The following is a 27,625-nucleotide window of genomic DNA, read 5'->3' as shown; positions in this document are numbered from 1 at the left end:
GACCTTCTTTGGAGACTCATAGAATTGGACCCCCAGGTCTAATCTTTTTGAAACTTGGAGGGTCCTTTGAGGATAGGCATTGGATGCTATGCTGCAAATTTGGTGTCTCCATTTCAAAAAACAGCCCCCCCCCTCGAGTCGCAAATACCCAAAGATCAATTTTCCATTATACCCTATGAGAATTGGTCTCCATGGGGAATAATAGAGTGCCCGGCAGACAGTTCCCTCCCCCACCCCGCTTTCTGATGACCCTGAAGCAGGGGGAGGGCCTCCAAACCCTGCCCCCCACCTGGGGATTGGCAACCCTACCTACAACAGTTCTTGTGAGGAAGAACTTTCAGCTTGCTGGGTTCCTTTCTGATCTCTGGCTCTTCCACGATTCAGTGATTTTACTGCTGGGATACCACATGGCCTCCTGGCAATTCCTATGAAGTCCACAGTTCAGACCTTGCCTCTGCTCTGAATATAGGTGGTCTTAACTTCAGCATAGATACAGCCTTCAGAGCCAGTTTGGTGTAGTGGTTAAGTGTGCAGACTCTCATCTGGGAGAACCAGATTTGATTCCCCACTCCTCCACTTGCACCTGCTGGAATGGCCTTGGGTCAGCCAGAGCTCTGGCTGAGGTTGTCCTTGAAAGGGCAGCTGCTGTGAGAGCCCTCTCAGCCCCACCCACCTCAGGGTGTCTGTTGTGGGGGGAGAAGATAGAAGATTGTGAGCTGCTCTGAGTCTTTGATTCAGAGAGAAGGGCGAGGTATAAAACTACAGTCTTCTTGTTATTGTTCTTCTTCTCCTCCTCCTCGTGCCCTGACTGGGATAGTCTGGGTTAGCCTGATCTCCTCAGAAGTTAAGTAGGGTTAGTCCTGGCTAGTTCTTGGATGGGAGATCACCCAGGATATCCAGGATCTCCTATCCGAGTCTGAATCACAACAGACCCTGCTTAGCTTCTGTGGAGAAGATCAGGCTAGCCTGGGCCATCCAGGAAAGGGGGAGTGAATTTTACCCTGGATGAAATAACCGGCATTTCTGAGACGGATCTTTGGAAGGACTCCTAGCTCGGTCATAGAGCACGCGCCATCTATGCAGAGGGTCCCATGCAGTGTTCCCTCTAAGCCGAATGAGCGTGAGCTAGTGCACCGGTTTTCGGCCTCCAGCTCACACCTTTTGGTTTTTGCTCAGGTGAAATGGCCCCAGAGCAGATTGATTTGTGCAGCAGCTCACCACTTTCATGCCAGTAGCTCACAGAGTAGAATCGTCGCTTAGAGAGAGTATTGGTCCCATGTCTAGTCTACGGCAAGTCCAAAGTCAAAGTTCTCTCAGTACGGTGTAGTGGTTAAGTGTGCCGACTCTTACCTGGGAGAAGTGGGTTTGATTCCCAACCCCCGCACTTGCAGCTGCTGGAATGGCCTTGGGTCAGCCATAGCTCTTGCAGGAGTTGTCCTTGAAAGGGCAGCTGCTGTGAGAGCCCTCTCAGCCCCACCCACCTCGTGGGTGTCTGTTGTAAGGGGAGAAGATATAGGAGATTGTGAGCCGCTCTGAGTCTCTGATTCAGAGAGAAGGGCAGGGTATAAATCTGCAGTCTTCTAACCTGAGCAGTAGACATCGACTGCTTGAGAGGGTCTCCTTTTCAGTCCCTTGTTTGGGTTTTTGAAGTCCACACTGACCAGCTTTTAAATGACACTTGCTGTCAATTTTTTTTTTAATCCAGTGCCAGAGGCCATTTGGCATGAATGCAGATTTCCTGTTTTTCCCTGGGCTTCCTTAGCCCCTGCCGTGACTTTTATTACTAATTATTTCACGCTGCGTACCTCGGAGAAGCCTAATCTACGCCCATGTTTCCTAATGATGCTACGTGCACAATCTAATGCTATGCACCCCGAGAGGCCATTCATATCAGAAGAGACATCTTTTCTCTAGACTTGGAGGGGAAAGCTATAGATCACGGGGGCTGCCTGTTTAATGTGTTTGTTTCTCAAGGCAGCTTCTGAGTCTTACCACAACTCTGAGTTGGGGCCAGCCCTACCACTAGGGTTGCCAACTCCAGTTTGGGAAAGTCCTGGAAATCTGGGGGCAGCGGCTAGGGATGGTGAAGTCTGGGGAAGGGAAAGAGCTCAGCAGATATGTCATTCAGTAGATTCCACTGTCCAAAGCTGCCATTTGCACTGGGGGAGACTGAGCTATGTCATGTGGAAATCAGTTGTCATTCCTGGAGAACTCCAGCCCGCACCTGGAGCTTGGCAACCCTATGACCCTGGGCAGAATTGGAGTTGGGAGGTGTCACGACTCAGGAGGGGTCTTACCAAGTTAAAGGTTCCCCTTAAGAAGGCCCAGAGTTCCCTCCCAAGCCCTTCAGGCCTCCTGTAGCTTAGGCCAAATAATAGGCATGAGGATAGGGTTGCCAATCCCCAGGTGGGGGCAGGGGATCCCCTGGTTTGGAGGCCCTCCCCCCTCTTCAGGGTTGTCAGAAAGCGGGGGGAGGGGAGGGAAATGTCTGGTGAGAACTCTATTATTCCCATAGAAAATCATGAATAATTGATCCGTGGGTATCTGGGGCTCGGGTGGGGGTGCTGTTTTTTGGGGTAGAGGCACCAAATTTTCAGTATAGCATCTAGTGCCTCTCCCCAAAATACCCCCCAAGTTTCAAAAGGATTGGACCCGGGGGTCCAATTCTATGAGCCCCAAAAGAAGGTGCCCCTATCCTTCATTATTTCCTATGGAAGGAAGGAATTGAAAAGGTGTGTTGTTCCTTTAAATGTGATAGCCAGAACTCCCTTTGGAGTTCAATTATGCTTGTCACAGCCTTGATCTTGGCTCCACCCCTAATGCCTCCTGGCTCCACCCCCAAAGTCCCCAGATATTTATTGAATTGGACTTGGCAACCCTACATGAGGACCAGGCAGAGTGAACAACACCAACAAAAGAGTTTATTTCAGTGCAATATAAATTAACAAGGTGCAATAAAAGTAAAAGGGTGAAGGGAAAATAAACAACTGCCCTAACCCGTCTGACTGTACTGTCCCTACTGTCTCAGTCAGACCTAGCCTACTCACCCTTCCTCTAAAGGCAAGGGTCTCTTCCTGGCAATAGCTCCTCCTCAGCTCTGCCTGCTAGGAAAAGAACCCACCCTGCCTGAGCTTAGCCTTTATATATTCTCTTCCCAGGCCCCACTCCTTTCTGGACCTGTTTCCTTCCAAAATCCTTGCTACCCAATCTGAGGGATAGAGGGGATCCTGAGAAATGTAGGCTCTTCCCAGTACTCCTAAGCAGGCTTCCCTGGGGCCTGCAGGCCTTGCTAGGCCCAGGATCATGATAGGACAGATGTTGCGTGGGTCTGTGTTTTCCTCAAAGGTGCAAAGCTCAACTTAAACTTCTCCCCTGCTTTCCCTTCCTTCAAACATTTGTTTGGAACTCCGTAGGAAGTGGGGGGGGGGCAGATGTGACAGAGCATAAAAATGGTGGGTGTGGGTTCAGTGCACCTGTGAGGTTATGCCAGTTATCGATCCCAGTCAACTCAGCACATACAGAAAGGGTCTGAACTTTATTAGAGATCAATACATTGCAATGGACCTTCGCAGGCCTTGACCTCATCATGAGCTCACAGGAGTGCAGCTCCTGAACCTTTCTGAGGGTTCCCCCTCTTCCTCCCCACCCACTTTGTCCACTGAATAGGAGGTGCAGCTGCAGAACAATCCGTGGATTAGGAGAGTGGGCAGGCAGCCAGCCACCAGGAACTTTGCCATGCCCTCAGGAGCCCTCATTAACCCTTGGAGAAGCCTGTGCCACCCATTCTCCACTTCTTATGTGATTTAGGGTGCTGGGTAACTTGCTGGCATTTTGATGGGGGGGGGGGAATGGCCCAGGAGAGCCCCAGACAAGCGAGGCCTGCTTGGGCTGGCTGGATCTCTAGCCAACCCAAGCAGGCCTCACTTGCCTGGGCTCTCCTTTCTTGCATTAGGTTGCTTTTGGCTTGGGGTGGTGGTGGCATAGTCTAATGAGTTATGCTAATGAGCTCCACCACCTATTTTTCTACAAAACAACCCCTGGACCTTCGTGCTATGAAGCCATTGCCAAAAATAGAGTAACTTACAAACAAAACCAATAATATACTAAGCAAAAAAGGTGTATAAGCTAAGGCCAGCTGCTGTCCATTAGGTTCCCAGGGTTAGGCGTATAACAGAGAGTCTCCCCTGGATGCTCAAGGTTGTCTGGCCAAAGCCAGTCAATGACAGGGCTACCAGATAACAGTTCCACTGCCCAGAGCTTTTTTTGTATCAGGCACTCCTTTGCATATTAGGCCACACACCCCTGATGTAGCCAATCCTCCAAGAGCTTACAGGGTTCTTAGTACAGGGCCTACTGTAAGCCCCAGGAGGATTGGCTACATCAGGGGTGTGTGGCCTAATATGCAAAGGAGTTCCTGCTACAAAAAAAGCCCTGCTCAAAGTCTTTCTCCTGCTCATCTTGTGAAAAGTTACAGCAAGAGAATGGCCAAAATAGGCACAATCAGGTACATGTTTGAGCAAGGTGGAAAATGAATACACACTTCAGATTATAATGACATACTACATGGAATGCAATGTAATGCAAATAAATAGGAATGACTGAATATGAATGAACGCCTCAGTACAGCACAACCATCTGACATTCTGACTCAACTGACAGGGAACCTGACAGCACCTCAGTGGTTACTAATCTTGATGGATACTTCCTCCCACCAATACCAGAGGAAGAATGGCCCTGTAAATCAGTTGCTGGGATGCTGTTTGTGGACTTCCTAGAGGCAGTTGGTTGGTCACTGCATGAACAGAATGCTGGACAGTAGTAGGGGATTGGATAAACATGTGGAGCAGAGGTCCATTGGGGCTATTAGGCACAAGGTCTAGACAGAACATTGCCTGGGGCAAGGAGGCTCTGTATTTTTGGTGCTTGTGTGTGGGGGGGTGGCTTCTAGAGTTCTGGCCAGACAGGTGGACCTCCTGATGGCACCTGGGTTTTGGCCACTGTGTGACACAGAGTGTTGGACTGGTTGGGCCACTGGTCTGATCCAACATGGCTTCTCTTGTATTCTTATGACTGGATGGGCCTTTGGTCTGATCCAGCATGGCTCTTCTTATGTTCACTCTCCCCTGATACTTCTAAATTGCTTCCTCCCAACAGAGTTATCTGGGTTTAGTAGAGTATTGTTTACTAGGGTTGCCAGCTCTGGTTTAGGAAATACCTAGAGATTTTGGGGGTGGATCTTGAGGGGAGAAGGGTGTCAGGAGCAGAGGGACTTCAGTGGGGTATCATGCCATTGAGTCCACTTTCCGAAGCAGCCATTTGCTCCAAGTGATCCTATCTCGGTCACCTGGAGATCAATTGTAATCCCAGGAGATCTCCAGCCACCACCTGGAGGTTGGCAAGCCAACTAAAGCCTTTAGTGGCCCTCATGGGAGAGCTTGATTTGGTGACTGGACCCACTGTGCTGGTTTCTACAGGCTTCTCCCCCTCCCAACTGCAGAGCCAAGAAGCCGGTTCCGTTCTCTCTTCTTTCCTGATCTACTTTTTCTGGATCTGACCACACCACGAGCCTCAGTCTACTATCCTGATTCCATTAATGGAGAAGAAGACTGCAGATTTATACCCCGCCCTTCTCTCTGAATAAGAGTCTCAGAGTGGCTCACAATCTCCTTTATCTTCTTCCACAACAGACACCTTGTGAGGTGGGTAGGGCTGAGAGAGAGCTCTCCCAGAAGCTGCCCTTTAAGGACAATTCCTATGAAAGCTATGGCTGACCCAAGGCCATTCCGGCAGCTGCAAGTGGAGGAGTGGGGAATCAAACCTGGTTCTCCCAGATAAGAGTCCATGCACTTAACCACTACACCAAACTGGCTCTCTGTCTGGAGGCTTTTGAAGAAGATATGAAAAGTCCTAAGACGCACCTACACACACCCACCCCTAGGACTGCCAGCTAGCAGGTGGGGACTGAAGATCTCCCAGAATAATAACTGTTCTCCACAGAGTTCAGTTCCCCTGGAGAACATGGCAGATGGGCTCTATGGCAGTATGCCATGCTTAGGTCTCTCCCCTCCTTAGGCTTAGAGTTGACAGCTCTGTGTTGGGAACTACCTGAAGATTTTGGAGTGGTGCCTGAGGAGGGCAGGGACATCAATGAGGTATAATAACGCCATAGAGTCCATCTTCCCAGGTGGCCGTTTTCTACAGGGGAACTGATTCCTACCACCAGTTCTAATTCCAGGACATCTCCAGCTGCCTTCTGGAGGTTTGAAACACTGGAAGAGAGGTCACTTAGGAGTATATATGGAAAACAACTATTGTATAGTGGGTTCTACGCTTGGAGGAGTCACGGAATAAGTGATAACAAGCTCTTTAATAGGAGTAACATAGTATGAGGCTACATTCCAAGGTTGGGGACGGGGCCAATGGGGCCAAACTTATATACATCTCTGAGTTCCTGCGCAAGCATGTTATTGGGTAATTCAAACCAGTGGGGGCTTGTGATTGGTCCTGGGCTGCAGGGACTTGAATCCTGTAGCCCTTTGTTCCCAAGTCCCCAAGCTCAATCCATATGGCTCCAATGAGCCTGGCAGGAACGCCCAAAGTCTTCCCTTGAGTCCACATACATAACAACAACCAAAGGTTATAGTGACCAAAATTACTAATATATATATATTGACAATAATATCCTGAAGGCGATCATACAATAATTACAAAGAATTCACACTTTTGTATACAATGTACAGTAAGGTTCCCAAGGAATCCCAATATAAATACAATAAAGTATCAGCTTGGTGGAATTCACAAACAATCACATGGAGGATCAACTCCTGGAGGTTGGCAAGCCTACCCAGGCTCCATCCTCCCATATCTCCAGGAATTTCCCAACCCAGAGGAGGCAACCCTACTGTGTCCCTAGCGGGTACACTTGGAAATCCTATTGGGACAGGAGCTGACTACCCCTACCCAGTATCTGGGCCACCAATCAAATTCTGCCCATTTGAACTCTGTTCTGCGTTGCCCCTGTTTACTTGGGCCACCAATCAAATCCTATTGGACGGAAGCTAAACTGGTCCCTGATTACCCCTGCCCAGGATCTGAGCCACCAATCAAATTTTGACCATTTGAACTCTGTTCTGTGTTGCAACCTGTTTATCTGGGCCACCAATCAAATCCTATTCGGATGGGAGCTAAACTGGTCCCTGACTATCCCTACCCAGTATCTTGGCCACCAATCAAGTTTTGACCATCTGAACTCTGTTCTGTGTTGCACTCTGTTTACCTGGGCCACCAATCAAATCCTATTGAGATGAGAGCTAAATTGGTCCCTGACTACCCCTGCCCAGTATCTGGGCCACCAATCAAGTTTTGCCCATCTGAACTCTGTTCTGTGTTGCACCCTGTTTACCTGGGCCACCAATCAAATTCTATTGGGATGGGAGCTAAACTTGTCTCTGACTATCCCTACCCAGTATCTGGGCCACCAATCAAGTTTTGCCCATCTGAACTCTGTTCTGTGTTGCACTCTGTTTACCTGGGCCACCAATCAAATCCTATTGGGATGAGAGCTAAACTGGTCCCTGACTACCCCTGCCCAGCATCTGGGCCACCAATCAAGTTTTGCCCATCTGAACTCTGTTCTGTGTTGCACCCTGTTTACCTGGGCCACCAATCAAATTCTATTGGGATGAGAGCTAAACTGGTCCCTGACTACCCCTACCCAGTATCTGGGCCACCAATCAAGTTTTGCCCATCTGAACTCTGTTCTGTGTTGCACTCTGTTTACCTGGGCCACCAATCAAATCCTATTGGGATGGGAGCTAAACTTGTCTCTGACTAACCCTACCCCGTTTCTGGGCCACCAATCAAATTTTGCCCATCTGAACTCTGTTCCATGTTGCACCCTGTTTACCTGGTCCCTTAAAACCCAATGGAATAACTGAGAACCAAACTGGCCCTTTATCTCCGTATCTCTATCCCTTTCTCTCCATCTCTCTCTCCCGAGTTCCCCGTCTCTTCTTCCCCGAAGGGTGCTGGAACTTCCCCCGACAGCTTCTGCTTCTCGTGTCGCTTCTCCCTAAACACTCCAACATTCATTTATGCGTGCTTTCAAAATCATTACTCACTCAACATTTTTTTTCCTTCCTGTATTTTTAATAAATTCCTCTGCTAAATTATCTTCAAGAGCCAGGAGGCACTTAACTGAGAACGGGCGCTCGGCTGTTTCCCTTCGCAAACGAAACCTGCCACTTTATTTTTTTTTAATGGGCCCCTTTGCTGCCAAATAAGTCTTTAAGAAAAAAAGCATAATGAAGTATTAACAATATTAAAATCAAAACGGTGTAGGCCTTAAATGAGCTACAAACCAGGTAAATCTCTTCCACTCGAGATGAGCCTTCGGTGCTCGCGCAACCGATAACCGGCAGGCAAGCCAGGCCTGCTCTAAAATGAAGGCACCAGAGAGGGAGACGCAGGGGAAACGATAATTATAATTTGCAAATATGAGGCTGACACTTTTTCGGGTGTCTGCGTGTATAAATCCTGACAGCTGTGATTCGCCTGTTTGGCGAAATAGTTCTCTACCGAGACAGGAACAGGCTGTTCTTATGATGGCTCATCATCATACCCCCATAGCTCATTAAAACTTTTTTTTTTTTTTTAATACGGAGGATGAAACTTCCCCGGGAAGCGTCAGAACCTTCTGAGGGATTTTAAGTACACACCGGTTGAAAGGCGTTTCGGGGGAAGAGCCCTGGGTCTGACAAACCGGATTTTTAAGTTCCGCCTTCCCGTTCACAGCGGGGCAAAATAATTGGTCATCAGTGACTACTAATTTGGTGGAGTAGCCAGAGGCTGTTTTTTCTTCTTCTTCCTGGAAAATCAATGACAGCACCCGGGCCTGTTCAGCTCGAGACGAGTTTTCACCCTTTTTAGAGGCTGATGATCCTTTCGCCGGAGACAGCTATTTTGTTAAAATTAAAATCTATGCATGACGCCAACCTCTGAGCCAGCCACCAGAGACAAAGCGGTGTCTCTGCACTCCGGGGCCTGCGTGTCAGTTTCCTCTGAAAAGTTTCCAGCAGTAAAACTTTAAGTCGGGGCTTACAAAAAGTCTCCCCCACCACCACCAATCACGTAATGCCTCTTTAGAAGAAGAAGATGTTGGATTTATATCTCGCCCTACACTCTGAATCACAGAGTCTCGGAGCAGTCACAATCTCCTTTACCTCCCCCCCCCACCGCCAACAGACACCCTGTGAGGTGGGTGGGGCTGAGAGAGCTTTTACAACAGCTGCCCTTTCAAGGACAACTCCTATGACAGGCATGGCTGACCCAAGGCCATTCCAGCAGCTGCAAGAGGAGGAGTGGAGAATCAAACCCGGTTCTCCCGGATAAGGGTCCTCACACTTAACCACTACACCAAACCGGCATTCAGTTGATTCCACTGATTCGGCTGATTCTACACTTTGGGAAGAAAGCTGATTGTAGCAGGGGTGGTTCCAGATTTTGGGGTTCCCTGGGAAGAGGGGGCCCTTCTCCTTCTCTGGACACCACTCATGCCTTCCTCTCTTCTAGGGTTCCCAGGGGAAGTGACATCATTGCGTCAGCGATGTCACATGGTAAAGCTCCGCTTTTGGGGCAAAACTCTATGGTCTGAGCCCCGCTTTAACCATAGCAGCTGCCCCAAAAGCTGAGTGTTGCCCCCAACATCACCAGCGGGATGACATCACTTCTGCATAATGTCATCACATTGGGGATGCCCCCCCCCATACACTCCTGGACAGCCCCCCAAATCCTCCTGCCAGCATGACGACCATGCCTGGCAACCCTGCTTCATTCTCACCCACCCATATCCCCTCCTCCCATGGGTCCTTCCCTCTCCTGTCCCTCTCCTGAATCTTCAAGCTGACCATATTTTGCTTCCCCAATGGTGCCGGGTCATGTGTGCAGACAGGAATGCCACCACGGTGCCCTCCAGCAGTGCCGCTGCTGTACATCCCCCGCAGGTCCTTTCCTGGCAGTGCTTGGTTGAGGGGCTCTGGTTAGGGTTGGAGGCCGGGGTCTCCCACGCCAGGCCCTACCCCCAGCTGTCGATCAGCTGGCCAGCAGGGGGAACTTAGGCCTCGTGGATAGTGTCACACAGGAAGTGACATCATTGTGCCAATGATATCTGGGTGATGCTCTGGTATTTGGGCAAAAACTCTATGGTAGAAGCTAGTTTTAGAGTTTTTGCCCATTGGTGGCATGATGACATCACTTCCTGTGTGATGCCAGCAACGAGGCCTAGGCCTTTCCCTTTCCATCTCATAATTCCCCCCATCCCCCTCCGGTTGCCAGAAGGGACCTGACAATCCTAGCTGTGGTGTAGTGGGCCTTGTCAAAAACTATGGTCCCTGTCAGCTCCCACACCTCTGGGTATGCTGATACCAGCCCTGGATTGTAGGATACATTTGGAGAGGAAAAGTACACACCACCTTTGAGATGGAGCAAGATAGTAAATCTCTCTCTCTCCCCCCCTCCCCCCTCTATCTATCTATCTATCTATCTATCTATCTATCTATCTATCTATCTATCTATCTATCTATCTATCTATCTATCTATCTATCTATCTATCATCTATCTATCTGATGCTGCTGCAAATCAGATGACACTAGACAGCCAATTCCCTTCCACTGGTTGCTATAAAATCACTCACTCTGCTGCTTTCTCTCAGCCTGGGCCACATAGAATAAACATCAGATGTTTGAGAGCCACAAGATATGAAAGTCAGTTGTTTGAGAGCTGCAGGAAGGAAGGAAGGAAGGAAGGAAGGAAGGAAGGAAGGAAGGAAGGAAGGAAGGAAGGAAGGAAGGAAGGAAGGAAGGAAGGAAGGAAGGAAGGAAGGAAGATAGTTGGGCAGGGAGAGGAGTAAGGAAAGGTGGAAAGAAAACAACTTTCACTTTAAATACAATCTCCAAGCTGCCGGCCAACGGGTGGTGGGGGCTTCAAGAGCCACACAATATGTGTGAAAGAGCCACACGTGGCTCCTGAGCCACAGTTTGGCCACCTCTGGTGTAAAGTATAGAAGTGGGTGCATACATTATCCATCTATTGAACAGATTTATTTCCCACCACTCAGGCCCATAGGTTTCTGAAGCCAAGTGGTTGCATCAAATTTGTCCATTCAGGTTTCTAAACTCTTTCCTATGGCTCGGTTTGTTGTCACAGCTTGACTTTTTCCCTTTTCCTTTCAGCATTCAAATCATTTTATCTGTAAGCCACCTTGGGCATTCTTTCGGCATAAAGGCGGTGGAGCATAAATGTCAAGAACAAAAGTCCCAAACAGATTACCGGAGAGGAGCTTTGCATCCCTGCCAGCTGCCAGGATGTAAATTGTTTTGGGTCGTAGCCTTGGGGGCACATCTCCCTTTGCTCGTTTTAATTTTAAAAGACGGTCACTGCATGTCCCCGTGTTGCTGGCCTTGCAATAGATATTATGGAGGACGCAGAATAGCAACTACAACCGGTGTTTCTGAAAATACCCTGCGGTTTTAATCAGATTAAATTAATTTAATTTTTGGATTTACATCCTGCCCTATCCTGCAAGCGGGCTCAGGATAGTAAAGCTTCCTTGACAAGTGTTTTGTCTGGATGCTGCTTAAAGACTGCCAGTGAGGGGAGCTGACCACCTCCCTCGGGAGCTGATTCCACTGTTGAACAACTCTGACCGATTCCCCACTAGCCTCATGCCGCTCTCACGCTCCTCTTCTCCGGGGCGTCCATCAGATTTCACACTACTTGCCCCGGGGCTGCAACTTGCTTTGCCTTTTTCACGCGGCAAACAGAAACTGGTTTTTAGAGGATCTTGTTTGCTGCGTGAAAGAGGTGGAACGAGTTGCAGCCCCGGGGCAGATGGTGTGAAATCCGACAGAAGCCCCGCGGAGAAGAGGAGAGTGAGAGCGACATAAGACTAGTGGGAAATTGGTCCCAGACTGTAGAAAAGTTTTCCCTGATATCCAGCCGGTACCCTCCCGCCCTTAATTTAGACCCATTATTGTGAGTCCTCTCCTCTATTGCCAACAGGAACAGCTCCCTGCCCGCCTCTAAGTGGCAGCCCTTCAAATATGTATAGAGAGCAATCAAGTCACCTCTCAACCTCCCTTCCTCCAGACTGAACATTTCCAAGTCCCTCAACCTTTCCTCATAGGGCTTGGTCTCCAATGGATACTGTCAGTGGCGTCAAGTGGGCCATACTGCATGGGTTACAGGTGAAGTGAAACATTTTTTTTAAAAAATGCTCCCCTCCTCAACTCTATCTAGTCACAGGCTCTACTCCCAAATTTCCAGGAATTTCCCAACCTGGAGTTGGCAACCCTAATGCTCTCCTGGGGAGATAGCCCTGTGCCCAGAAAAACATGCCAGGGAGAAGGTGTTTCTCCAGCATGTTCATTGAATCATAGAATCATAGAGTTGGAAGGGACACCCAGGGTCATCTAGTCCACCCCCCTGCACAATGCAGGAAATTCACAACCCCTGATCCCCTAAATTCACAGGATCAGGGGTTGTGCAATTCTGTACAGAGGATCCAATCACATTAGGCTTGCGAGTTCTAGGTTGGAAAATTCCCAGAGGTTTAGCATCCTGAGTCCCAACATTAGAATCGCAGAGCTGGAAGGGACCTCCAGGGTCATCTAGTCCAACCCTCTGCACAATGCAGGGAATCCACAGATATCTCCCACACACACACACCCCAGTGACCCCTGCTCCAAGCCCAGAGGATGGCAAATTAACTCTCCAGGATCCCTGGCCAAACTGGCCTGGAGAAAAATTGCTTCTTGGCTCCAATGTGGCAATCAGCATTTCTCTGGGCATGTGAGAAAGGGCCATGAGAACTAAGCACTGATGCAGCCCTTCCTGCCCCAGGGTTTTTCCTCTGGAAAAAGGTGCCAAAACTCTCAAAGAGGGAAATGAAGGAGAAACATACAGGTGCCCCTCATGAGCTTTGAAACATTTATGGAGAATTCTGTTTCAACAAACAGATTCCGGAACTCCATTCCACCATGTCCCCCCAAAATAATGGCTCCTTCCCATTATCTGCCTAAGTTCACAAAGTCATCATGGTTGTCAAATGGTGATCTAGCCTCTCTTTAAAAACCTCCGAAGACGGAGAGCCCACCACCTCCTGAGGAAGCCTGTTCCATGAGGAACCACTCTGTCTGGAAGTTCTTCCTAACGTTTAGCCGAAAACTCTTCTGATTGAATTTCAACCCATTGGTTCTGGCCCGACCTTCTGGGACAACAGAAAACAACCCCACATTTTCATTTCAAAATTAATAAAGCAAGAAGATGATGATGATGATATTGGATTTATATCCTGCCCTATACTCTGAATCTCAGAGCAGTTTACAATCTCCTTTACCTTCCTCTCCCACAACAGACACCCTGTGAGGTGGGTGGGGCTGAGAGAGCTCTCCGAGAAGCTGCCCTTTCAAGGACAACTCCTACAAGAGCTATGGCTAATCCAAGGCCATTCCAGCAGCTGCAAGTGGAGGAGTGGGGAATCAAACCCGGTTCTCCCAGATAAGATTCCGCACACTAAACCACTACATCAAACTGGCTAGAATGGAAAGTAGAGGAAAATCTGTTTGTAACACAGGCAGGGTTGGTAACCCTCAACCCTGGGTTGAGAAATTCCTGGAGATCTGAGGAAGGAGCCAGGAAAAGGCAGAGTCTGCGGAAAGGAAGTGCTACAGAGTCCACTCACTCTCTAAAGCTGCCATTTTATCCAAGGAAACCGATCTCTAGTCTGCAGATCAGTGGTAATCCCAAGACAACTCCAGGCCTCACCTGGAGGTTGACAACCGTAAATAAGGAGTCCCTCCTACCTAGTCGTGAAGTGGTATGTCCCAAGAATGGTTTCGCCACCTGATTCTGCTGGATGTATAAACTAATCCTAAAAGGGAGACCCTAGAAGCTGGGCTTCTCATTCTGACCACCGTATGCTCTGGTTATCTATATTTAAACAGGGGCAGGTGGGCCATTTTCTGGCTTTCTAGACCTTCTGCCCCCCCCTTTAGAAACGACACCTTTTATATTTATCTAGCTGGAGATGCTCATGTTGTCAGTTCTTCAGGGCTCAGTTGATTCCAGAAGATTAAAACCAGGCTAGTCACATATTCCTCCCTCCCCCCTCCCCCCCCCCGGATATTCTTTACTTCTCTTTTTTACTCTGGGCTTTTTGGGTGACATCTGCTTTTGCTTTCCTTCGTAGGGAAAGGGTAAACTGAAGGCCTTCCAGACAGGTTTGAAGACTTGCCTTTCAATTAGATCTGTAAGAATGGTGCGTCAGGTGCGTGGTACCATCAGAATATTGTTTTTTATTGATTTTGTGGCACTTTATTGTTTGTAGCATTTTCAACTGAGTTTTACTGTAAACGGCCCTTCTATTGATTTTACTGTATTTTATCATTTTGTACACACTGCCTTGGGGACTTTTAGTTGAAAGGCAATCTATAAATAAACACATTTTCAGATTTCCCTCCTTGTCCCCTAGAAAGGGGGGCGGGCAACCCCACCCATATCCCCAGGGGGCCCATGTAGATTTTTTGATCCTCACTATGGGGCCATCTTGCAAATTCAATGTAAACTTCTTCTATCATTTTACAATTAGCAAAAGTAATTCAGAGACAGGTGGGGAAAGGAGGAAGAGATAGAGGAGGGGGAGGAGATTTTATAGACAATATTGGAAGAGGTTTCCAGGGGCTCAGAGTCCACAGCGTGGCATTTGTTGGGGGGCACCAGCTGGAGAAGAATCTTGAGAGTCCCTTGGACTGCATGAATATCAAATCAGTCTGTCCCCAGGGAAAACCACCCAGACTGTTCTCTGGAAGGTCAGATGCTGAAGCGGAAGCTCCAATACTTTGCCCACCAAATGAGAAGGGAGCACTCCCTGGAGGAGATCCTGATGCTGGGAAAGACAGAAGGCAAAAGAAGAAGGGGATGGCAAAAGATGAGCTGGCTGGACAGCATTACTGATGTAACTAACATGAATTTGAGCAGACTTCAGAGGATGGTGGAAGACAGGAGGGCCTGGCATGACTTTGTTCATGGGGTCGCAAAGAGTCGGACTCAACTGTGCGACTGAACAACAACAACACCAGTTTCCATGGGCAGAGCTTTCACCATAGGCCCTCCAGATGTTTTGGCACACTGCATTCTAGTGGTCCCACCACTACTTTCTCTGAGCCTAGAGATCTTTTGAAGAGCTGGTGTGTTTGGGCGTGGGGGGTGGTGGTGGTGGTTTCTAACAGAAGGCAGCCAGGTCAAACCTCTCACACAAGAGGCTGAAATCAGATTATCCTTAAACCTGTCCATTATACAGACAACACATTATAAGTTTGCCAACCTCCAGCCGACACCTGGAGATCTCCCATTATTACAACTGATCTCCAAGCAACCAAGATCAGTCCCCCTGGAGAAAATGGCTGCTTTAGAGGGTGGACTCCAGGGCTTTTTTTAAGCAGGAATGCTGGCTTGGCATCAGGGTGTGTGGCCTAATATGCGAATGATCCCTGCTGGGGTTTTTCTACAAAAAAGCCCTGTGTGAAACAATGGTGACATCAGGGGGTGTGGCCTAATATGTAAATGAGTCCCTGTTGGGCTTTTTCTACTGAAAAAAAAGCCCCGGGTGGACTCTATGGCATCGTACGCTGGTGAGGTCCCTCCCCGCCTGAAACCCTGCCCTCCCCAGGCTCCGCCCCCCATCTCCAGATATTTCCCCACCCAGAACTGGCAATAGGGTTGCCAAGTCCGGCAGGGGACTTTCACACACGCGCAAAGCAATGATGTCACCCAGAAGTGACGTCGGTGACATCGTGCACAGCCACTCTAGGCGTTTCCAGGAAAACTCTATGGTTTTCCTGGACGCTCTAGCAATTTGAGAGGGAAAAACTCTGCGGTACACTAGGAAATACTTAGAGCAGCCACGCGTTACATCGCCAGCACGATGACATCACTTGCAAGTGATGTCATTGTGCCAGCGACATCCCCGCCCGACCTGGGCCTTGGCAGCCCTAACTGGCAACCCCTACAAATGTTGCGCCATGGTGGGATTACATAAAATGGCCATACAAATGGATGGTTATCCCACCATCTTTCCAAAATGGTAACGGATGAACCATCAGTGCCAAACTCTCTGCCCCTAATTTGTCTCTCTCTGCAGCTCAGCAGCGATGGTGAGGGGTCTGGAGACCAAGTCCTAGGAAGAAAGGTGGAAGGAGCTGGGCATGTTTAGCCTGGAGAGGAGGCAGCTGAGAAGTGATATGATCATCATTTTCGAGTACTGTCATCTAGAGCAGGGGTGGCCAACAGTAGCTCTCCAGATGTTTTTTGCCTACAACTCCCATCAGCCCCAGCCAGCATGGCCAATGGCTGGGGATGATGGGAGTTGTAGGCAAAAAACATCTGGAGAGCTACTGTTGGCCACCCCTGATCTAGAGGATGGGGTGGAATTGTTTTCTGTGGCCCCTAATGATGAAGAATTCCTTGGGTATTTAGGGCCTGGGGGGTATTTTTTGAGGTAGAGGCACCATGTTTTCAGCATAGCATCTGTTGCCTCTCTGTGGCCCCGGAAGGTAGGACCAGAACCAATGGGATGGAATTCAATCAAAAGAGTTTCCGGCTCAACATCAGGAAGAACTTCCTGACCATTAGAGCGGTTCCTCAGTGGAACAAGCTTCCTCAGGAGGTGGTGGGCTCTCCTTCCTTGGAGGTTTTAAAACAGAGGCTAGATGGCCATCTGACAGCGATGATGATCCTGTGAATTTAGGGGGAGGTATTTGTGAGTTTCCTGCATTGTGCAGGGGGTTGGACTAGATGACCCTAGAGGTCCCTTCCAACTCTATGATTCTGTGATTCTATGATCAGAGACATGCCTACCCACACGGCCCTCTGCTTATACAGCAGGTACAGGCTGGCGTCCCCCATCCCCGCCTCTTTCTCGCTAGCCTTAATTGTTTCCCTTTGGGTAACCGACCTGTCTGGTCTAACAAGGACAGCAGAGGCAGGAGAGGAGCAAAGTAATTGAAGCACTTAGCCACTCTCCAAAGCCTCAGCTCTTGCACCTAATTAGGAAAGAGGGCCACTGGGCATTTGGTTCTCTTTTTTAATTGTTTGTAGCCCGGTGAGCATGAAAGCTAATGGCAGGAGAGGGAACACGGATGCTAAAAAGACACAGGGAGGCCTCCGCTCCAAAAGTCAAGCTATCAAGGGCCATTTGTAATTTATTAGTGCTTTGTGAGAGAGGTGAATTCAATTAGAAGAAGAAGAAGATATTGGATTTATATCCCGCCCTCCACTCTGAATCTCAGAGTCTCAGAGTAGTCACAATCTCCTTTACCTTCCCTCCCCCACAACAGACACCCTGTGAGCAATGTTTCCTCTAAGCTGTGCAGTCTTGTAAGCAAAAATTCTACTTTGGGAGCTACTGGCATTAAAGTTGTGAGCTACTGCATCGATTAGTTTGCTCTTGGGCCATTTTTGCTGAGCTGAGGCAAAAATGTGTGAGCCGGAGGCTAAAAAATTGTGATCTAGCTCACACTAACTCAGTTTAGAGGGAATACTGCCTGCCTGTGAGGCAGCTGGGGCTGAGCTCTTACAGCAGCTGCCCTTTCAAGGACAGCTCTGCGAGAGCTATAGCTGTCCCAAGGCCATTCCAGCAGCTGCAAGTGGGGGAGTGGGGAATCAAACCCGGTTCTCCCAGATAAGAGTCCGTGCACTTAACCACTATACCAAACTGGCACTCTCTGTACATAGAATTAGCGTTGCAAGGGCCTTGGGGGCCTGTGGCCCTGGAGGATGAGAAGCAGGCAGGCAGAGAGGAGTCCTCTTTTCCTTCAGACCCTCGCAAAATGCATCGCCTTGTCACATTGCAGGCTCCACACGTCTTTACAGATAGCGCTCTAAATCGACCCTGGCAATAAAGCCGCTGAGAGGCCTTGAGGTTCATTTTCAAAATGATCTCCATTTGTCCTCATTTTCCCTTTCGTGGGTGAAGGAAATAATAAGCCGAAAAGAAAACAAAACACCTGGGCAGAAAATGTGTCCGGGGATCATTTTTCCTGGAGTCTGAACGCCAGCAAAACTCCGCCAAATCAATGGGTTGTGTGCATGTCTGGTTATTATTATTTTTTTTAACTTACTAAATTAAATTTTTTAAATGCCTTTTTGCCCACAAAAAGGGTCTGCGCAGATTCTGGCAAACAGCCACTGCTGATGTGGATGACCCCGGATTTCCATAAGCTTTCAAACGCCCTCCTCATAATTGGAAGGTGGACGAGCGATATAAATTACTTCGCCATGGGCAGCCAATGAAGAAAATGTTTTTTTTCTAAGCGTCGGAAGATCTGTTATTTGGCTCAGAGGGCTCGTCGGCAAGGAAGCCGTCAGAAGAATAAATTCTGCTGTAAACAGAACGCTTAAAAAGATTTATCCGATGTTCATTGCTGTGCTTAGAAGTGCGTGCCGTTACGAACGCCTTCACATTTGCTCTGCTTGGGCTGAAAAAGCGCCAAGATGTTATCGAGGCTTTGAGGAGATGCCCAAAGCTATGTGTCTTGCACCAGGATGGGAAGAGGGAACAAGCAGAACCATTGACTGGAAGGGCTGCTGCTTTACCGGTTCAGTCCCTGGAATATCTAGCTAGACCTTTTCCAAGAACAGGGCTGAGAAAAACCTTGGGGCTGAAACTTGAGAGGCATGGTACCAGCCCCGTAGCCAGAAATTTTTGGGTGGGTTGGGCATGGAGGCTTGGCTGCTTCTTCCAGCAGCCAGCCGCCGGCCCCAGCTCTCTCTCTCACACACACTCTTGGGGGTGGGAAGAGCCCAGGGAGAGCAGCGGCGGTGAAAATGGGGCTGTGAGGAGAGCGGCGGTGGCAAAAACGGGATGCGGGGAGACCTGGTGAGGCAGGGGAGAGCCCGGGGGAGCAGCGGCGGTGAAAACAGGGCTGCGGGCAGTGCGGGGAGAGCGGGAGAGGCAGGGGAGAGCCCGGGGAGAGCAGCTGCAGTGAAAATGGGGCTGCAGGGAGACCGGGGGAGGCAGGAACAGGGTGGGAAGAGCCTGGGGAGAGCGGCAACAGTGGTGAGAACGGTGCTGCAGGGAGAGCAGTGGGGAAAGGAGAGGCCACACAGGTGGAAGGGGGGGCTGGGTGGAGGGGCCGTGCCCTCCTGTGCCCCCCCCTCTGTGGTTACAGGCCTGCATGGTACTCAGTCCGTGGCTTCATGAAGAGCTGCCGTAGCAAATCCCATCTGCCCCAAGAGCCATGTTGACTTCCAATGTTCGCTCTAAGCTGCAGAGTCTTGTGAGGAAAAATTCTACTTTGTGAGCTACTGGCATTAAAGCTGTGAGCTACTGCGTAAATTAGTGTGCTCTGGGGTCATCCTTCCTGAGCTCAGACAAAAAGGTGTGAGCTGCAGGCTAAAAATCTGTGAGCTCGCTCACGCTAACTCAGCTTAGAGGGAACACTGTTGACTTCCATCCCTGGCAGGAGGCTTGCACCTCAGGGAGGCTGACAGCTTACCTGTTCCTCTGGCGGTGGCTGTTTCAAGGTGGGAACCACCTGCCAGCCACAGGTCCCACTAGGCAAGAGCCCTGCCCATTTTTGTGAAGCATGGGGCAGGTACCGCATCGGGGAGCAGTGCTCAGAAGAGCCACGGTTGGCATGTCAGAAAGCCACATGTGACTTCTGAGCCACTAAGTATCAGAGAAATGCTGCCAGGCAAGGTATAGAGAAGACAGCCAGCCTCCAGTAGGATCTGGGTATTGTCCTGGAATTATAGCTCATCTCTAGACTACACAGATCAGTCCCCCTAGACTGAGAAAATGGATGCTTTGGAAGGTGGATTCTATGGCACTATGCCCCACTGAGGTCTTTCTTCTCTCCAGGCTCCATCCCCAGATCTCTAGGAGTTTCCCAACCTGGATTTGGCAACCCTACCCACTGCCCATCCCCTGCTGGCATCCAGAAGGGACCTGGCAAACCTAAGAGAAGAGATAGGAGCGAGCTTGGTAGAATGCAGCTTCAAGTGCTTGTTCTTTATAACAGCGGTCCCCAACCTTTATGGCACCAGGGACCGGTTTTGCGGAAGGCAATTTTTCCACGGACCGGGCGGGGGTGGGGGAGGTTTCGGGATAATACCATTGTGCACTTTATTTATATTAGTTCAGTGTGGTGGTGAAGTGTGCAGACTCTTATCTGGGAGAACCGGGTTTGATTCCCCACTCCTCCGCTTGCAGCTGCTGGAATGATCTTGGGTCAGCATTAGCTCTAGTAGGAGTTGTCCTTGAAAGGGCAGTTTCTGGGGAGAGCTGTCTCAGCCCCACCCACCTCACAGGGAGAGGAAGGTAAAGGAGATTGTGAGCCACTCTAAGACTCTGAAATTTGGAGTGGAGGGCAGGATATAAATCCAATGTAGTCTTCTTCTTATTATTATTATTATTATTACTACATTTTAATATATAATGAAATAATTATACAACTCACAGCCTGGTTGGTAACAGGCCACGGACCGGTGCAGGTCCACAACCTGGGGGTTGGAGACCCCTGCTTTATAAAATCACTAACTTCATACATTTCCATGGCAATGAATGTTTGCTGACAAGTAATTCCAACCCTGTTTCCAAACACGGCTGCCAGGGTTGACCAACCAGCCAGAGTGGGAACACGGGGGGAGGTGGGGCTGACACGGGGGGAGGTGGGGCTGACAGCAACAGCATGATATGACTGTCAGGGAACTCAGAAAATTACATATTGCCTCTCTAGGAATTGCCAGAAACTATGATAAAACCATAGAGTTTCCAGTGAGTCCTAGATAGGACTAAGGATTTTGCTGGAAGTGATGCCATGCCCTCAGGTGCCTGATGGATGTATTTTTCTCTCATCGCTGCTCTGTATGGCAATGGAAAACGGAAGCTGGGGACACGGGATTCTCTACTCCCAACCTTAACAATGCTGGTTGACGCAAGAACATAAGAAAAGCCATGTTGGATCACGCCAGTGGCCCATCCAGTCCAACACTCTGCGTCACGCAATGGCCAAAAAACCCAGGTGCCATCCGGAGGTCCATCAGTGGGACCAAAGGAACAAGAGCAAAGGGACATATTACATTGACTAGCATTCAGAACTCAAGTCTACTGCTATAGAAGAATTGCAGATTTATACCCCACCCTTCTCCCCCCACAACAGACACCCTGTGAGGTGGGTGGGGCTGAGAGGACTCTCCCAGCAGCTGCCCTTTCAAGGACAGGACCTCTGCCAGAGCTATGGCTGACCCAAGGCCATTCCAGCAGGTGCAAGTGGAGGAGTGGGGAATCAAACCCAGTTCTCCCAGATAAGAGTCCACGCACTTCACCACTACACCAAACTGGCTCTCTTGGGGGCCCACAGGTCCAGTGCTGGATTAAACCTTGTGGAGGCCCCTAGGCAGTCAAAATCTTGGAGGCCATATCTCATCGTCTGAGTGCCTGCCCCACCGCCTGCGACCCCTGCTGCAGCCTGCAGGCACCTTCTTCAAAGTCCCTTTGATGAAACTGCGGGAAGGGGCGGAAGAGGTAGAGAGAGGCAAACTTGGCGATGACACCAGCAGCAGCGCCCCATGCAAGCTGGGCAAAGAGCGACTCAGTTGCTGGCTGTGTGTGCAGGCCGGGAGGGCTGCAAGCAGAAGGGGAACGGGGGGAGCCACCAAATTTTGGTGGCCCTGGGCTCTTAGCACTGTAAGCTGCCTTGAGTTCCACAAGCAAACCCCCGTTGCCTGGGAAGTCACACCCCCTTCTGCTCCCCCACCCCTTTCTTATGTGCCCCTCTCTCAGAGAGACACTCTTGACTCTCCCCCACCCCCACTTTGCTCTGCACACTGTGTTAGGGAAGGGGAGAGAAGAAAGCGAAAAGACCACCAGCAATGCCACTATTTGTTCAGAGTGGTGGTGAGAAAAGGGGACAGATTGGGGACCCACCGATGGACAGATCATACAGTTGGAAGGGGGGGTTTGAAAGGATGGGTCTGGCCCCTCCCAGGCCCCCCTGTAGCTATGGGCCTGCTGTCACGTCACCTTTTAACTGCTTATGCCAGGGATTGAACCTGGGACCTTCTGCATGCAAAGCAGAGACTCTTCCACCGAGCCACAGCCCCTCCTCATGCGTCTGGCAGCATTCTGGCACCGCCTACCTTTGAAGAGGCCTTTCCCTCCTGTTTGAGACCGCCTCTTCCAAGACAGGCCCGCCATCCGCAGTTTTGGGAAGCAATTAAATGTAATTAACATTTCTTAAAAAGCGCCGCTGCCCGCTGCCCGTTTAGTCAAGGGCATCTTTTATAAGCGATCAAAAGGCTTTAAAAATCTCCCCCCTCCCACCCCCCCCCCCCCCCCCCCCCAAAATCTGGCCAAGTAAGCAGCCAAGCCTATTTGTGACAGAGAGGCCCAGAGGAAAGGATGCATGCGGTGGAAATGTCGGTTTGGGAGCAGAGGGCAACCTCTCCGTTGGCAAATTCTGGCTCGCGCAAGGCAGTGCTTGTAAAGATGGGAAGCTGGAGCCCGGATCGGAGCGATCTGATTGGAGGATGCCCCATGGGGGCGGCCAGGGACCCTGGCACATCCTCGTTAGCGCTGACCTTGGCATGAGCGCCGTCTGCTGATGAATAGGCTGTGGACCCGGACAAGCCTCGTGGGAGCGGCCATATTATCTATTATTGTCCCATCAGCGCCTTCCCTGACCCCTCCCAGCTCGGAACACCGCAGGCATCGTGGAGGGAATAAATCTATGTCTGAGATTAAGAGGCAGGGAAGGGAAAAAGGGGAGATGAAAAATGTCCTTTTTATGACTCTTACAACAAAAGCCGGCCACGTGGTTTGTCGGGAACACGTTCCCGGGGAAGGGGGAGGGAAAGAGGGACGCAGGCAAGAAGGAGGAAGGGGAGAAAGCAGGGCCGAGCCTATGTTCAGAAAGCGTCTTGACATAAACCGGCATGTGACCTTTGAAGGCCAACAGCACATCGTGCAAGCGGCCAGCCCTGATTCTTAGAAAACTCCAGCTGCCTTGAGTCTTGGAGCCCCGTCCTTCGTGCAAGGAAGCAACCGTGCAAAGCTACGAAGAGCTACTACTGGTTCCACCCCCATCCCCCCAAATGGTTCCTTGTTCCTGGAGGTAAACCCCTGCTAGGGTTGCCAGCCTCCAGGTGGGGCCTGGGATTCTCCCGGAATTACAACTGATCTCTAGACTACAGAAATCAGTTCCCCTGGAGGAAAAGGCTAGGGCTGCTGTAATGTACTGAGGTCGGAGACGTTCAGATGGCAACATGCTTTATTAGCGAGTACATCACAAAGACAACATAGCGGGTCCCGGTCCCTTGTTATATACATTTCCTGGAACAACCAATCCTGGCCAGTTAAACTTCCCGCCACTGATCGTCATACGCGGGGCTGTGTTCATCCCTTCCTGGTACCTTCCGGGATGAACGCCAGGCACAACAGCTGCCAATCCCCAGGTGGAGGCAGGGGACCCCTCCCCCAGTTTGGAGGCCCTCCCCCCACTTCAGGCTCATCCAAAAGGCGGGGGGGGGGGGAAATGTCTGCTGGGTATTCCATTATTCCCTATCGAGATTGCTTCCCATAGGGTGCAATGGGAAATTGATCTGTGGGTATCTGGGGCTCTGGGGGGCTGTTCTTTGAGGTAGAAGCACCAAATTTTCAGCATAGCATCTGGTGCCTCTCCTTAAAACATCCCCCAAGTTTCAAAAAGATTGGACCAGGGGGTCCAATTCTATGAGCCTCCAAAGAAGGTGTCCTTATCCTTCATTATTCCAAATGGAGGGAAGGCGTTTAAAAGGTGTGATGGCCAGAACTCCCTTTTGAGTTCAGTTATGCTTGTCACAGCCTTGCTCCTGGCTCCACCCCCAAAGTCCCCAGATATTTCTTGAATTGGACTTGGCAACCCTAGAAAAGGCAGTTTCAGAAAGATGACATTATGGCCCTTTCTGCACTCTCTGCAAGTTCAGTTGCGTGCTGCCTTATCTGGCCAGCTGGTTTAAACTCGGCGGGCTCTGTTGAGCTGTCCCGTTAAAGCGGGCTGCCCAGCAGAGCACCAGCCAATCCTGTGGGGAGCTCTCTCCCCCCCTCCCCCCCCACAGGATTGCCTCCTGCACACACACAGGGCTGGCCCTAGACTGTCTGGCACCCTAGGCAAGGCGAGAGCCAGTTTGCAGCAGTGGTTAAGTGCACAGACTCTTATCTGGGAAAACCAGGTTTGATTCCCCACTCCTCCACTTGCAGCTGCTGGAATGGTCTTGGGTTAGCCATAGCTCTTGCAGATTTGTCCTTGAAAGGGCAGCGGCTGTGAGAGCCCTCTCAGCCCCAGCCACCTCACAGGGTGTCTGTTGTGAAGGGAGAAGATATAGGAGATGGTAAACCACTCTGAGTCTCTGATTTAGAGAGAAGGGTGGGGTATAAATCTGCAGTCGTCTTCTTCTTCTGGCACCCTCCCTGCTCTGATAAAGTCACCGAGTCACATGGGGGGTGCCCAATTCAGCGCCCTCAGAAGGCTGGCACCCTAAACAATTGCCTAGTTTGCCCAGTGGCAAGGCCGGCCCTGCACACACACAAAATACCACCTCAGCCTTTCCCTAGGAATGATTTTTTAACCCAGAGAACCCAGTTTAGTGAAAAACCGATTTCGCTAAACTCATCCTGCTTATAAGAAAATACCCAACAAATTTCACTTGGCGGAAAAAAGTAAGCGCTGATGAAGGGGAAAGATGGCGGAAGGTGCAGAGTGGGCTGAATGACTTTGATGTTGGTGGGAAGCGGCCTCTGAGGGGTGGGGAGGGGGGGTGGGAATTCTGAGGGAAACTGTATGTTTTTAAATTACCGTTGGCTTGGAAGAGGCGCAAGGAGAAAAATCGTCACAAAACCACTTTCAGAAAAGCCTTAGAAACAGAGAACAGAAAGTGAACTGAGAGCTGACAGGATGAAAATCAATGCAGAACTGAAAAAAAACCCCTGACATTCATGTAAGAAGAAGAAGAAGACTGCAGATTTATACCCCGCCCTTCTCTCTGAATCAGAGACTCAGAGCGGCTTACAATCTCCTATATCTTCTCCCCCCACAACAGACACTCTGTGAGGTGGGTGGGGCTGAGAGAGCTCTGACAGAAACTGCCCTTTCAAGGACAACACCTGCGCTAGCTATGGCTGACCCAAGGCCATTCCAGCAGCTGCAAATGGAGGAGTGGGGTTCTCCCAGATAAGAGTCCCAGATAAACCCGGTTCTCCCAGATAAGAGTCCGCACACTTAACCACTACACCAAACTGGCTCTCTATGGTGAAAACAGGGGTGGTGGGGATGCAGAATAAAAAAGATACCATAATGGAGAGGCACTGTGAAAGTGAGGGAAATCACTGGCGCATAAAGGGCCCATGTCTTCACTGAGCTCCCTCCTCTCCCCAAACCCTATCCTCCTCAGGCGTTTCCCCAAATCTCCAGGAATTTCCCATGCCAGAGTTGGCAACCCCAACCCCTGCCTTGGTTTCCAGGGTGCTTAGGAGAAAGGCGGGTGTCTACGTATTTTAAAGAAAGAAATATACACACACGGCTTCAGCAAGTGAGCCTGCTTTGTGCTGACCACCACTTACGTGCGCCTGGATCAAGTGCCTGGAGACCCTCTTCTGGATTTGCCTAGAGTGAAGTACCCCTTCTCTTTTTCAGAGCTGTGCATGGTGAGGATTGCCTGGTTTTTGCATCAATCACAAAACTACCCCTTCTTTTCTAAGCAGAGGCTGTGCACAGCACTGATTGGCCAGTCACGGTGTTTAGCGCAAAGCCCATTCCCACCTTTCTTTGTCCACATTTTAAAGCATTTAAACGCCATCTAGAAACAAGAAAAATGAGCACCAAACTGTTTGGAGAGACGTGAAGAAGGGACCAACAAGGTGATTGAACAGCCTGCCTAATACAGGGGGTGAGGGTGTGTTGTGGGCAGACCCGGCGCTAGGGGTTCTGCCGCTCCTGGCAGCCCCCCCCCTCCCCCCAAGCTCCCGTTTGGAATTTTTGTTGTGCGCGCGCATAGCACACGCGCAGCACGATAACATCGCTAAGTGATGGCATCGTGCAGGGCGGCATGGAGAGAGCGAAGGGAGGCGCGCAAGAGTGCAGCCGTGCCGCCGCTTTCCCCCTGCACCGTCTGACCGCTTTCAAGGCAAAAGCGGCCGCCGCGCTCTTTGGAGGTTTCCTTGGAAGCCTCCGAATAGCGCAGTGTTTTAGCGGCACCCGGCTGCTTTCGGGTTGAAAGCAGCCGAGCGGCGCCTTCGTGGGAAGGCACCGTTTGGCTGCTTTCAACCCAAAAGCAGCCGGGCGCCACTGAAACACCGCGTTCTTCGGAGGAAGCCTCCAAAGGGCGCAGCAGCCAGGCGGCGGGAGTAAGGGGGTGCCTGGTGGTGCCCCCAGGCAGGGTAGCGCCCTAGGCAGCCACCTACCCCCGCCAGCTCCCATGTGCCGGCCCTGGTTGTGGGTGTGAATGTGGGAGTGAGCAGTCCAGGACTCAATCCAAAAGCTGTGTCTTTACAGTGGCAAAGGTGGAGCTGGGTGGCAGGCAGGACTTTTTTGGGGGTGGTGGTGGTGGAGGAATAGAGCTTCAGAACCTCTTCATGGAAACAAAATTATCACACCAAAAAATTGAAGTTCATGAGGGGCACCCATGTGTTTCTCCTTCATTTCCCTCTTGAGAGTTCCGGCACCTCTTTTTCCAGGAAAAAAAGCCCTGGTGACACGGCAATAGGGCAGAGCCTCGCTCTGCATTCCAGACAACCTACCTCTCTTTGCAGTTCCATCCAGGGCTTTTTTTTTTTTTTTAGCAGGAACTCCTTTGCATATTAGACCACCCAGCTACCCACTCCGATGTAGCCAATCCTCCTGGAGCTTACAGTAGGGTTGCCAAGTCCAATTCAAGAAATATCTGGGGACTTCGGGGTGGAGCCAGAAGCAAGGTTGTGAGAAGCATAACTGAACTCCAAAGGGAGTTCTGGCCCTCACTTTTAAAGGAACTGTACACCTTATAAATGCCTTCCCTCCATTGGAAATAACAAAGGATAGGGGCACCTTCTTTGGGGGCATATAGAATTGGACCCCCTGGTCCAATCTTTTTGAAACTTGGAGGGTATTTTGGGGAGAAGCACTGGATGCTATGCTGCAAATTTGGTGCATCTACCTCAAAAAGCAGCCTCCCCCCCAGAGCCCCATATACCCACAGATCAATTTTCCATATGGGAATCAGTCTCCATAGGGAATAAGAGTGCCCAGTAGACAGTTCCCTCCCCTTCCCCCCCTCGCTTTCCAATGACCCTGAAGTGGACACCCTAGCCATGACATAGGAGTTAACTATTCCTCCATGCAGTTTCCCCTGACCTCAAACATTCCCCTTGTTTTGGGGAAAATGCATAGGTTCCCTCTATGTTGCCTGTATATTTCCCCTGATGGGGCAAATAGGAACTCTGGGGCCATTTAAGGTCAGGAAAATTGACTGGGGAGAGTTAAACCCCGCCCCCCCCCCATCTCCAGGCTGCAGACTTTAACAGCCCCCCTCCACCCCATGGTTGCCATTACCAATTAAA

At 50.2% G+C, this 27,625-nt stretch overlaps 1 protein-coding gene and 1 non-coding gene across 2 annotated transcripts in view; both read right to left on the bottom strand.

Annotated features, from left to right (window-relative positions):
• Nucleotides 1-27,625, bottom strand: part of CFAP77 (cilia and flagella associated protein 77) — a 172,682-nt gene that overhangs the window by 29,344 nt on the left and 115,713 nt on the right. The window lies entirely within an intron of this gene.
• Nucleotides 22,087-22,155, bottom strand: TRNAA-UGC (transfer RNA alanine (anticodon UGC)). The gene has a single exon. It is a non-coding gene; the product is annotated as a tRNA-Ala (tRNA).

This window comes from Heteronotia binoei, chromosome 12 (assembly GCF_032191835.1).
Source record: "Heteronotia binoei isolate CCM8104 ecotype False Entrance Well chromosome 12, APGP_CSIRO_Hbin_v1, whole genome shotgun sequence".
NCBI lineage: Eukaryota > Metazoa > Chordata > Lepidosauria > Squamata > Gekkonidae > Heteronotia > Heteronotia binoei.
The sequence above is the reverse complement of the archived record's forward strand: the minus strand, read 5'-3'. Positions and strand labels throughout refer to the sequence as shown.